General features: G+C 35.1%; 2 protein-coding genes across 3 annotated transcripts in view; one reads left to right on the top strand and one right to left on the bottom strand.

Annotated features, from left to right (window-relative positions):
* Nucleotides 1-13,725, bottom strand: part of LOC140449541 (uncharacterized) — a 73,244-nt gene that overhangs the window by 19,806 nt on the left and 39,713 nt on the right. The window contains exon 1 of one of the 2 annotated variants that reach the window (XM_072542747.1): nucleotides 6,461-6,532. The exons of the other annotated variant lie outside the window; for it this stretch is intronic. The gene's annotated coding sequence lies outside the window, so the exon portion shown is untranslated. Of the gene's footprint in view, nucleotides 1-6,460; nucleotides 6,533-13,725 lie in introns of those variants that run through there. 2 annotated transcript variants of the gene reach the window in all.
* The window catches only part of mthl1 (adhesion G-protein coupled receptor methuselah-like 1), a 368,256-nt gene that overhangs the window by 325,424 nt on the left and 29,107 nt on the right, over nucleotides 1-13,725 (top strand). The gene's annotated exons all lie outside the window — the stretch shown is intronic.

The following is a 13,725-nucleotide window of genomic DNA, read 5'->3' as shown; positions in this document are numbered from 1 at the left end:
TCTAAAAAAAATTTGGTCAGATAAAAATATATTAAGCTCCAGGCAAGCCTTTATGGAAGGTTGGTCTACTGGTATCTCCCCACCTTCTGGTAAAGGCAGTAGATTAATAATTTCTCTCATTGGCAGTGAAAAAGGATTTGTTAAGCATGGTTTGTTGGAATTTCAATCCAAAAGCACAAAAGACTATCACGAGGAGATGACAGCTGATGTTTTCGAAGAGTATTTTGAGCAGATGATTGAACACATACCACCAAATTCAATTATAGTATTAGATAATGCACCTTATCATTCACGACTAGTAGAAAGACTTCCAACGACTGCGTGGAAGAAACAGGATATTCTTGACTGGCTGCGGAATAAGTATCTGCCTTACGAAGATGGAATGGTAAAAGCAGAACTTCTAAAAATTGCAGGCAACACAAATCTAAGTTCAAGGAATACGTAGTTGACAAAATGGCGGAAAGGCGAAACATTACAGTCCTTAGACTTCCACCCTACCACTGCGAAATAAATCCAATTGAACTCATTTGGGCACAAATGAAAAGTTATGTGGCTAGAAAAAATACGTTATATAAAATACAAGCTGTACGTGAATTGCTATACGAGTCTTTACAACATATTACAGAACAGAACTGGAAAGATGCAGTAAGGCATGTAATACAAGAAGAACAAAAAATGTGGGATCTTGATAACATAATTGATGCGACTGTAGAGACACAACCGCTAATTATTAACCCTCAAGATGACTCGGATTCCGAAGTTGATCCTATTTATTTTGAATTTGAATAGTTTTCTAATCGTAATTATATAAGGTAAGTAATAATAGTTGTAATCGTAAGGTATTAAAGGGGAAAGGCGCAAAATGTCGCCTGTCAATATCCATTTTTTTTTCAAATCCTGAGAAAACTAAAAAGCATTTTTGAAAAATTTAAAGGCAGAATGAAATATTTTTTACAATAAATAAAAAGTTTCTTTTGCATGCAATATTTTCAATTAAAAATTATACTATATTTTCTCTTTTATTTTCACCCCTGTTCCATAACATATTAAAATAAACATTGTAGAAGTTTTCAGGGACTTTCTGCCCTGAGTAATAATGTAATCTTTCATTCTGCGTTTAAATTTTTCAAAAATATTTATTAGTTTTCTCCGGATTCGAAAATAATGGATACATTTAAAACACATTGGAAATTTTGCCAGGCGACATTTGGCGCCTTTTTCCTTAGTTAAATAAATGTATCTTTTTTTATTAAAAGAGTTTTTTATTAAAAAAGTTTTATTAAAAAATACAATTTACATAAGTACAATTTAAAAAAATATATTTATTTAGTTCAAATAAATGTTTCAATCATATACTCTACGACACTGGTCGTTCATCTCTAACCATTCAAAATACCCCCGTAATAGGATTATAAGGTATTGTATTCCTTCAGATATAAGGTGGGTTAGCCGAAAACGTCTTAAACCGTCAGTTTTAGGTTGGTTTTTACGATTATATCGTATTACCTGTCCTCTCTGTATTTCAGTTTTCTAATTAGGGTTAAATTTGTAGTGGGCTATCAACAAATTGTGAACCGACTATAGGTAGTGTATTTGATTGGTCTGACTTTATATTATGTTTATTATCACAGACAAATAATAAAATAAACAAACAAACAACAAACAATTGATTACATATGTTAATTCATAAATTATAATAATTGTTAAAGTCTAAATTTTGACATTATTTTGAATTTCTGCATTTTATAAAGAGTATATAAAGTATATAAAGTATATAAAGTTTTGCTGCCTCTGATAGTGCCTCTGGGCACCATCAGAGGCAGCAAAACATTTTAACTAAGCAGAACCACAGTTTTCTATTAATAAAAAATGGAGGGAACAAGAAACTTTCGAAAGAAAGCAAGGGCCTGGGAGACCAAAACTAAATTTATTTATGTAAGAATAAAATTATTATTTTGTAATATCTCCATCAGCATTGACAACAGCTTGTAGTCTTCTACATCGGTCCATCTGTGTGAAAGGAACTATGAAATTGTTTTCTTCGGAGAGCTTTTCCCAAACCCGTTGTATACCGTGCCACAGCTCTTCGGCATAAAGGGTATAAAATTACACCGATACAACCGTTTAATAATATCCCCCCGCACATTCTCGATTGGGTTTAAATCTGGACTGTAGCTGGGCCATGGTAAGGTTTCGATGTTGTTATTCTGGATCCACAGGTTTATTATATTTGCAGTGTGAACAGGACAATTATCTTGTTGGAGGATAAAATTATATCCTGGATACAACTGTTCTACACGTGGAAACATGATGTTTTCTAGAATATTCAAATAAGTCTGCCCAACAAACCTGCCATCAATAGGCCATACTATTCTCATTCCTCTAGATGAAATCCATCCCCATACATCGGCGCTAAAATGACCAGCTGCTCGACATCTATCAACATATAGAGGATTAAATCTATTTAACGACAAGAACTAGAATTAATACTGAATGAACTTCATGAAAAATCACTGCAAAAAGGCCTAAAAATTAACTTCAACAAAACAAAAGTAATGACAAACACGGAACACCAAGAGGCAATAAAAATACAAACAGAAAAAATAGAACAGGTAAATGAGTATATCTATCTAGGACAAGCAATCAGAGCTAACAGAGAAAATCAAACAGCCGAAATATCGAGAAGAGTACCGGTGCTCACCTACGGAGCACAAACATGGACATTTACACAGGCCAATTTGGATAGGATAAGGAAGGCACAAAGAGCGATGGAGAGACAAATGTTGGGTATATCACTTAAAAATAGAAAACCTAACCAGTGGATCAGAACCAGAACAAAGACAGTAGATGCGATAGAACAAGCAGCAAAACTGCAATGGGAATGATCAGTTCAAAATGTCGGCTCTTTCTCTCCGACTATTAGGCAAGCTCCTCTTTCCTTTATCTAAGCAGTCAGATGGATATTTTGAGCGGTGTTGCCAATCTCATTCCTTTAGATGTTTTTCAAATAAGGTGTTAACCATAAAATATTTACAGGAAAGAAAGGAAATAACTACAAACCATTAAGTTTATTTTTGTTATTAGTCTGTTGTAGTAGATTGGTAAATACAATGAAAAATATAGGCAAATATCCGATTTATTTAAAGATACGAAGAAGATATAACTCTCAAAAAGATCCGCGAATCGGATTATTACACGGCGATTGGCAACATTGACTTTGGGCGGCGCTATAGGTGCGTCCTAAAAGGAGACAGATAGTTGAACGATATTTTATACAATGTCTATCACCGGGTATGGATTTATTTTTGTCCAAGTTTTATATTGGTCCACTATTTCAAATGCAGTTCAAACAGACATATATTAAATTGTATGTTCCGTTTTAAATTCGTTCAATCTGTATATACCTGGTAAGTGTACAACCATAAAATGTTCTTTAAGCTTGGTCAAAATTTAATATTTATATTTGCTTTCATTAAAATTTTGACACTTATATTAGGTAACTGCACTGATGATGGACTTATTAGTCCGAAAACGTTCTGTGATGTAACCCGAAAGGGCATTTTTAGAATATATATACCTTTTATAAAGGTATTTTTTAATTAAAGTTTTTATAATCCCAAATATGGAACAAAACAGGGCCCTTGGAACAAGGAACGAAAGGGGCGACTGACTTATACAATGTTGTCAAGAAGAAAATATGAGAGTTACTAACACATGGTTCCAACTCCACCCCCGTCCCCTTTATACTTGGAAATCTCCATCCGATAGAGCTCAGAACATAATAAGAAATCAAATAGACTTCATTCTTATCAACGGTAGATTCAGCACAACTGTCAAAAGAGCTTGCACATACCCTAGAGCAGATGTTCCTTTCTGACCACGTACTATTAGTGGCCGTCATAAAGATCGCTCTTTCATACAAGAACAAGCCTGAAACCCAACAACAGTTAGCACTGGACAAACTGAAAGACCCAATGATACAAGCAGAAATAAGCAATGAAATAAACGCACAAATTCAAATATTGACGACAAACATTGCCGAAGATCTAACACCAACATGGAATACGATTACAAGTGCTGTAACAGACATAATGAAAAACAACTTAGGGTACAAACGAAATAACAAGAAGCAAAAATGGATGACAGAAGAAATACTATTACTAATGGAAGAACGACGAAGACACAAGAATAACCAAGATGGCAGCAATATGTATGAAAACATTAACATACAAATAAAAGCAAAAATAAGAATAGCAAAAAATGAATAGCTTAAGCAACAATGTATCGATCTAGAACATTTACAACGACAGCACGACGACCGTAATTTACATAAAATGCTTAAGGAGACTGCTGGAATATACAGAAAACGAAGACCAACTACCATAGTTAATCAGGATAACCAGATAGTGCTGGGTGAAAAGGAGAAAATTGATATATGGGAAATTTATATCCAGGAGATCTTCTATGACGAAAGACCCATGAGTGAAGTTTATACAGACGACTGGCCCTTCAATCACCAAAGAGGAGATAGAAAAGGCAATATTAAATTCAAAAAACAATAAGGCACCTGGACCAAATGAAATCCCGTCAGAAATACTCAAATTACTGGATGAAAGGGGAATTTCAGCACTACACAAAATATTTAACTTAATTTATGAAACTGGCTGCTATCCTCAACAGTGGTTACGCTCTACCTTTATTCCCCTGCCCAAGAAAGTCAATGCAAAAAGATGTGAGGATCACAGACTCATTAGCCTGATGAGTCACACTTTAAAGATATTCTTAAAAATACTACATCAAAGATTATACAAAAAATGTGAATGGGACATCAGTGACTCCCAGTTCGGGTTTAGGCAAGGTTTAGGAACACGAGAAGCAACAATAGTAGCAACACAGGTGCTGGTCCAAAATTGTTACGATCAGAAGAAGGATGTGTTCCTATGCTTTTTAGATTACCAAAAAGCGTTTGATCGTGTCCAACACCACAAGTTAATGCAGATCCTCAAGAAAGTTGATATAGACCAAAAAGACATAAGATGCATTGAAAACTTGTACTGGCATCAAACGGCACAGTTAAAAATAGACAATTCTATATCCAAACCCATACATATAAGAAGGGGCGTTCAACAGGGATGTGTGCTTTTCCCTCTTTTATTTAACATTTATTCGGAAGCCATATTTCAAGAGTCTTTGGAGGAAGCAAAGATGGGAATCAAAGTGAATGGAGTATTGATCAACAACATACGATATGCTGATGATGGTGTCTTAATTTGTGACAACATAGTCGATCTTCAACAACTTGTCAGTATAATCGGAGAATACAGTAAACGAATGGGATTAGAGATTAATACCAAAAAAACCAAATTTATGGTCATCTCCAGAAACTTGGATGCACTTGAAAACTCCACCATAACACTGAATACTAAGTCCATTGAAAGAGTGAGTAAATTTAAATACCTGGGATCGTGGCTTTTTGAAGACTGGGCATCGGACAGGGAAGTAAAATGTCGCATTGAGCAAGCTCGACAAGCTTTCGTAAAATTCAAGAAGGTACTGACTTGTTCAGAGTTCGATCTTCAACTGAGACTAAGGTTTACTAAGTGCTACGTGTGGTCAGTGCTGCTATATGGCGTAGAGGGCTGGACACTCAAAACGAGGGATATAAACAGATTAGAAGCTTTCGAAATGTGGCTCTATCGCCGTATCCTAAAAATACCATGGACAGCGAAAATCACAAATATTGATGTCCTTAAAAGAATAAACCAAGAACGCCAACTTTTCGAAACCATCAAGAAAAGGAAAACGGCGTATCTAGGTCACATTATGCGAAATGAAAAATACCAGTTCCTCCAACTTATAATCGAGGGTAAAATTGAAGGCAAGAGAGGAATGGGACGCAAGAAAATGCTCTGGCTCCGAAACATAAGGCAATGGACAGGGATTAACGACATACAATCTCTGATACATATTGCAAGAAATAGAGAATTAATGGAAAATGTGATCGCTAACATCCATTAGTGAATTTTCATCTGAAGAAGAAGAAGAAGAATCCCAAATAGTTCCTGTCTCTGTGCTAAAATCGTTTTTCGGCTGCCCCTCGTAGACACAATTTATTAACAACTTTTTACTGTTTTTTCCTTTTGTTGAATCGTAGATTTTAAAACTACACCTTAATGCATATAATACCCACACAACAATCGATTATTAAAGTAAGAAAATCTAAATTTTCCAACTAACTACCAACAAAATCCATAATCAATAAATCCAAGCACGAGAGTGCGAGTGAACCTCATCGGCGGGAGTTTTACTCGTACGCTTAACGCGGAATCCTGAATCTCCGATACCTAGACACGAAGATCTCGATTCTCTTGCACACCTGCAGTTCGCCGAACAAATTTAAAAGTCGAACGGTAATAGATCGATAAAAACATTAATAAAAATAAAGCGGACATAACATTACCTTAGACGGGATTAAAATCCTATATCGTAGATCACTGCACTGTTCTCACTATTGGAAACCGTTCTATACTATATATTGCTGAAATACAATTTGTCCATGCAAAAGAAAATCGATATTATCGGTGGGCTCACGCCATTGATTTCCAGCAGCCAATCCAGGAACGGCGTTTATACTATCGATCTGACAATGTTCGAACGGCGCAACGCTCGATGCTTGCTCTTTGGGGTAAGCATATACAGGGCGACGTAAATATACTTAAATCTTTTGAAATTTACATGTATAAATGGATTTTAACCCTAGAATACTAACCTTATTTTTACCTTCATTTATACTAACCATCGTAAAATTTACTACCTGAGAAAAAAAATGTGGTCACTGAAAAAGTATTTTATTTAACGTAATTTTACAAATTATTTTGAACAAAGAGATGTTTCTAAAACCTGAAAATCACAAAAAAATATAAATTCTAAATTTTAGAACTACACTGCTGACAGACAACAAAGGGCGCGATGTTCACCACAAAATGGACGTCGGCAGTGTTCGCAATGATGAGTTGTCATTCGACGTTTTTTAGACGGACAAAATTGACACATGGCACGTTTTGACACAGTAGGGCATATTCGTTCTTGCTGCGGCTCCAGATTTAAAATATTTTCAATAAGTAACTTTACCGAGCGGTTCAAAGTTGGCCAATTTACACGATACTGTAGCCAAGGTTTAGTCAGTTGTTCAGACAAAATGGCCATAAATTTTTTTCTGGTGATGGTTTTTTTCTGCTGTAGTTGTTGGTTATGATTATAAATTATCCAAGAGTTTATGCAAGCTATATTTAACATGCCATAGAACAGGCAAAGAGGCCATCTTCGTGTTTTTCTGGAAATATTCATGTTTCCGCACATTTGGTCAAATGTGTCTACTCCGTACTTGGTTGCATTATAAAATTTAATGATATCTGGCTTTCCTGTTCGATCACATTCTACTGGACCATTGTGGATTGTCGACAGAAGAAGCACAGACTTATTTACTTTTGTCTTATAGGATACCATTGTTTTTTCACCATCAAAGCAAAATAAGGAATGACCAATTTCACGATTTTTGAGATTTATCATCTCGGGAGGTATTTCTCTTTTATTTTGCCGTAGGGTACCAACAATAGTTAAATCGTAAGGAGGTTTTAAGAGCTCCGTTGCTAGTGGTACTGACGTAAACCAATTAACCATGGTTATGTTACGCTTACTTCCGTATACACCCTGAGTTAATTGTTTTACATAATATTCTCCTAGAGGCTGTCCATTGGTTTTAGTTCCCTTTCCTAAATACAATTCTGCATCGAACATATATTTGGTACCTACGTCACACAGCATTACTATTTTCAGTCCATATTTGGCTGGCTTGTTTGGGATATACATCCGGAAAGGACATCTTCCCCTAAAAGCCAGTAGCTGCTGCTCATCGATTGTTAGGTATGATCTGGGCTTATAGGACGTTTTGCAGTTCTGTATAAGATCATCCCATATTTCACGAATGGCTGCTAATAGGTCTGTTTCCTTTCTGTGTGGTCTAGATATTTTATCATCAAAACGTAAACATTCTACAAGAAAGTCAAATCTTTCCCGGCCCATAGTAGCTTTATATATCGCACCAGAAATTTTGTCATCAAACATTTGTCTTGTCGCTAAATGATTGTCTTTTTGGGCAGCAGCAAAAATAAGTAGTCCTAGGAGTGCATGCAATTCGTCAATATTCACTTTCGAGTTTGTAAGTTTTTCGACTTTATATTTTTGTGCCCTAACAGAAATTTCGGCATTTGTATATTCTAGAATTTTTTCCAGTGAATTTGGACTCATAAAACAATGAAAAGCATCTAAGGGAGTTTGTGCTTCCTTGGTTTTATTAGTGGGGCCTTGAACAAAATGTACGAAATTACGTTTTGGAGTTTTAGTTGCGGCCTTTGGTTGAGAGGACCATCTGTGTCCATTTTTACCTTTTAGACTCGACGGCAACCGAATTTGCTTCTCTTTAGCTGCAATTTCTGGAGATATTTCTTCTTTTGGTAGAGTTTGCTGAGCAGGACATTTATTTTCCTTGTCGATTTTAGAGCCATTACTTTCTTTTCTTGGAAACACTGAAGTAAACTGTTTTTCCAACTCATTACTCTTTTAAGAACTTCTTTTTCTTTTCTTACTAGTGGATGGCAAGTCATGGTCGGAATCTGAGTCGTTTTCGCTTGATGGTTCGAACTCTGATTCAGATGGACTGAATGCTTCTAAAACGACATCTTCTGTTTCAGATTCACTTTCCGATTTATCAGAATTGTTATCTGATTCATCTGGCCAAATTTCTTCCAGACATAATTGCAACTCAGCTTCCAACTCCCGCTGCGTGAGGGGCCTGTGCATGTCTCTCTGTTTCATATTCATATTTCACACTAAAAAAAAATAAAAACTGATAATAAAAAAATAACTGATAGTAAAAAAATAAAAACTGACAATAAAAAAAAATAAAAACTGACAATATCGTTGTTTTTGGCAATTATAACGTTACCACTTACCTTCGTAATATTTACGAAGCTGTGCTCATTTGCAGGTACTTCACTAATAGTGTAGGCGTCAGTGTACTTGTAAAACGTTTCGATATACACTAATGTAAGAATATATGAGCGGGCGAGAGATACTGGTGTACCCCTTCCACAATATCCTACAATAATGACATTGGCGTCGTAAAAATTACGATGGTTAGTATTCTAGGGTTAAAAATATCCTGCGTTTACCGGAGAATAAGAAAAATGGAATTATATGTAATGTCAACTAAGTGGCATATATCCTGGAGTATATTTTCTGTAATCCAAACGATCAGATACTTCTTCATGGACCGAGTAAATATAGGATGCTGTATAATTTCTTGACTGCATAATCGATGAGAGTGTTTAAAACCAGTGTTTCCCAAACCATTTTGCCCCGTAGACCCTCTAATGTCAATTTTTTTTAAATTCATTCGAAGCGCTCAAGTTTATTTAAGAAAAAAAAAGTTATTAACTACCCTAAAACTTCCCAATTTGATGTTTTGTTTATTGTGGAGTTTTAAATCTTCACATTCAATAATGTACAATATTTTTTCGTAAGCAGGGTTCAGGTAGGACAAGTTTTATCTGAACACGCAGCCCCGGAAGCTGGAATACCACAGGGGTCGGTCTCATCACTCCTTCTATATAGAATTTATACAGCAGACATGCCAAGAGCAGCTAGAACACTACTCAGCCTTTCATGCAGATGACACTGCCATCGCAACAAAACACCTGGATAAAGCTGTAAGATATCTACAGCTGGAACATAGCCTTAAGTCCAGAGAAGACTCATGCGGTGTTATCTTCACAAAGAAAAGAGATAGCCCAGGATAATGAGTACCCCATGAATTTTCCAGTATTATATAAGACTCCTCAATACACTCCATCCTCATTACACTACAAAGAATAGAATAGAATAGAATAGAAATATGCTTTATTGTCACTGAAAATTGTACAATTTTATGGACAAAGCTTACAAAAAGTCAAAAAAATAACAATAACAATTAAAATTTACTAAAATTACGTAAATCGTCAATATCGCAAAATAAAAGATAATAAAATATACAATCCATTGCAAACAATTTACGGAACTTAAGGAAAGAAGTTGTAGGTTTAAATTGAAAAGGGAGATGGTTGTATAATTTTTTTGTTGAATATAATATAGATTTCTTGTTTACCAGGTTTTTATTTTCAATAGATCAGATGTGGCACAGGCGTTTCATAAAGTCTGGCATAAGGGTTTGATACATAAACTTAAATCATTCGTGCCTAAACAATATTCAAATATATTACAATCATATCTAGCGAACAGACATTTTAGAGTTAAACAAGAAGATGCATACACTGATCTCAAGGATATTTAAGCAGGTGTTCCACAAGGGAGTCTATTGGGTCCAGTCCTATACGTAATATACACGTGTGATATACCTGAACTAGAAGACGACACCATAGCTACCTTCGCAGATGACACTGCTGTCTTAGCGGTAAGTGACACCATCGAAGAAGCTACAGAAAAACTACAAAATTCAATAAATAAAATCCATGAATGAACCAAAAAATGGAAAATTAAGCTGAATGAGAATAAATCAGTCCATATAAATTTTACCAATAAGAGAATTAATAATATTCCAATTAGAATAAATGATGTCATAAATAATAAACTCCTAATCTATAAACAAATACTGAGACCAGTATGGACCTATGGCTGCCAACTCTGGGGCTGTGCCAAGCCTAGTAACATCAAAGTAATCCAGATATTCCAGAATAAAGTGCTGAGGAACATCGTAGATGCGCCTTGGTACGTTAGGAACAACGAGCTTCACCGGGACCTCAAGATGGAAGACGTCAATCAGATAATCAAGAAATTTGCAGGGAGCCATGAACAATGACTCCATCATCATGTAAACGTCGAGGCTATCCAGCTCCTCGACAATACGAACCTAGAGAGAAGGCTCAAAAGAACAAAGCCTTTTGAACTGGTATAATGAGTGAGTGAAAAGCAGAGTAAAGTGTTGTGCGAGTATGCATGCTAAATTTAAGTTTAAGTTAATTTAAGCATGCTAGTTATTAGAAATAATAGGAAAGATACTAGTGAGTAGATACCTAATTTTAAGATTTCATTAGTAATTTAAGTTAGAAACAAATTGATAATTGGTCTTACTGACCAGATGTTAATGTAAGTACACTTCCGTGTCTTTAGTAAAAAAAAATAGACCAGAAGTTATAATTGCATGAAGAGTTGCAATATTAAAAAAAAAGAAAAAGAAAGAAAAGTTTTTTTTTATCAAAATGTCGCGAATTACACTATCAAAAGCTTTGGCATAGTCACTGTTGCAGTTTCGCAACGAGATATAAACATTTATATAATACTAACAGACTTTGTGGTAGTTTTGATTCTCCCCGTATATCAAGATTCCATGTTCAAGGGTGCATCTGTGTTAAAAACTACATATTACGAGACGGGCCATCTGCAAAATGACACACATTTGAGATAAGAATAGGAAGAGGAGTCGAGTTTTATCTCTCAAACCACACACATGTGTGTGCGTTTGGGTTAAGAGTACCTTAAGACACTTGCCAGCGGTCCTTTGACCGAGGAAGTCGGTTTGATGCAGAAAAGTTGAAATTAGAAATTTTGTGGTTCCTGGTGTACGTCGATGAAGACGTTGGTAATAGCGATTGGTGCTATAATTTATGGGGTAAGCTACAATACACCATAATTTTGTTGCTGCATGGGCCAAGTACGTTTATTTGGTGCCCAATTATTATCAGTTGTGCCGCGATCGCGATTGAACTTGATTGAGAACATTTCATTACCTTTATGTAGATTTGTATATTTTTCATATTATAATAATTTCACTATTCTTTTTGTATATATATCACAGTGTTGTGTATTTTATTACCTAATATTAACTCATAATGTGTATTATGAGTATACTTTTGCATTGAGTTTAATACTTTGTGTTTATATGACATATATATTCATATTTTTAAATTTTTTTGTATATTATTTCTATCGTGGTATATATACAATCGACAGTTTTGTTTTGTTTATGGTTCTCTTTTTGTGTGTAAGTTTGTACTACATATATTCTTCTTCTTTTAAGTTTATATTCTTCTTTATTTATAATTGTAGGTATATTGGGTTATGTATATTTATGGTTTATTTCACCTCTTTTTAAAATAGAGTTTTATACAGTCCACTTGCTTTCATTTCTTTTATTTTAATATACATACCCAATCTAAAAAGGGGGAAACCAGCGTGTTCTAGATTGAACAAAATATCTTCTCTCCCCCTTCAGGATGACCCCAATTGTTATATTGAGGTCATCGTATGTGCAGAACGCAACATAATGGTCCTTCGAGCCGGATTTTCTTCTTCTTTTTCTGTTCTTTTGTTTGTTTAGGGTTCTCTGATAGTAGATACCTTTTTTCCATGTTCTTTTCCATGTGTAGTTGCGGTTTCCTTGTGGTAGGAGCCTTGTCGGTTATGATAACCAGTTAATATGTCATTGTTTATGGTTTCCTTATGGTAGGGACCTTATCAATTATGATAACCATTTTATTTGTCTTGCTCACGGGTTCCTTATGGTAGGAGCCTAGTTGGTTGTGATAACTATTTGTTGGGGTATTTCTTTTATCTGAAAAGATACCCAGTCGTCTGCCGAAAGACGATACCTAGTCTGCTGAAAGACTATTTCTTTGTCGAGGTTCTCTTATGCTAGAGACCTTATTGCGGTTATCACAACCATAGTATAGTCGGGTATTTCTTTTATCTGAAAAGTTACCCAGTCTGCCGAAAGACATTTTACGTTTTACATTGTACAAGGTTTATTTACTGTATACCTTTTTGCGGTTATCATATCTATATAGTCGGGTATTTCTTTTAGCTGGAAAAGATACCCAGTCGTCTGCCGAAAGACGATACCTAGTCTGCCGAAAGACTATTTCGTTGGCGAGGTTCTCTTATGCTAGAGACCTTATTGCGGTTATCACAACCATAGTATAGTCGGGTTTTCTTTTATCTGAAAAGTTGCCCAGTCTGCCGAAAGACATTTTACTTTTTACGTTGTACAAGGTTTATTTACTGTATACCTTTTTGCGGTTATCATAACTATATAGTCAGGTATTTGTTTTATGTAAAAAGATACCTACTCGTCTGCCGAAAGACGATACCTAGTCTGCCGAAAGACTATTTCTTCTTTACATCCTTTATTCAAGGTGCTCTTATGACAGAGACCTTTTCCGGTGTTTTTATACCTATTTTTTGCTGATTTTTTCGTACTTATTACAGTGAAGTATTTCTTTTGTCTAAGCATATACTCAGTCTGCCGAAAGACTATCTTTTTTTATATACATTATTCAAGGTGCTCTTATAACAGAGACCTTTTTTCAGGTTTTATAACCATTTCTTGCTAATTTTTTGAAAGTGCTTTTAGTGGAGTATTTCTTTTGTCTAAGCATATACTCAGTCTGCCGAAAGACATTCTTACTTTTACTTTTTCAGGGTTTTCTTATGCTAGAGACCTTTTTGCGGTTTGTATAACCATTTACATTGGGGTATTTATTTTGTGAAAAAAGATACCCAGTCTGTAGAGACATTTCTTCTTTTGTGTTCGTTAGTGTTTGTGAGGTTGGAAAAAGTATTTTCGGTTATTGCAACCATTTTTTTTTGTTTAATTTTTCCTGATTGTAGGGACAT

Source organism: Diabrotica undecimpunctata, chromosome 9 (genome assembly GCF_040954645.1).
Source record: "Diabrotica undecimpunctata isolate CICGRU chromosome 9, icDiaUnde3, whole genome shotgun sequence".
Lineage (NCBI taxonomy): Eukaryota > Metazoa > Arthropoda > Insecta > Coleoptera > Chrysomelidae > Diabrotica > Diabrotica undecimpunctata.
The sequence above is the reverse complement of the archived record's forward strand: the minus strand, read 5'-3'. Positions and strand labels throughout refer to the sequence as shown.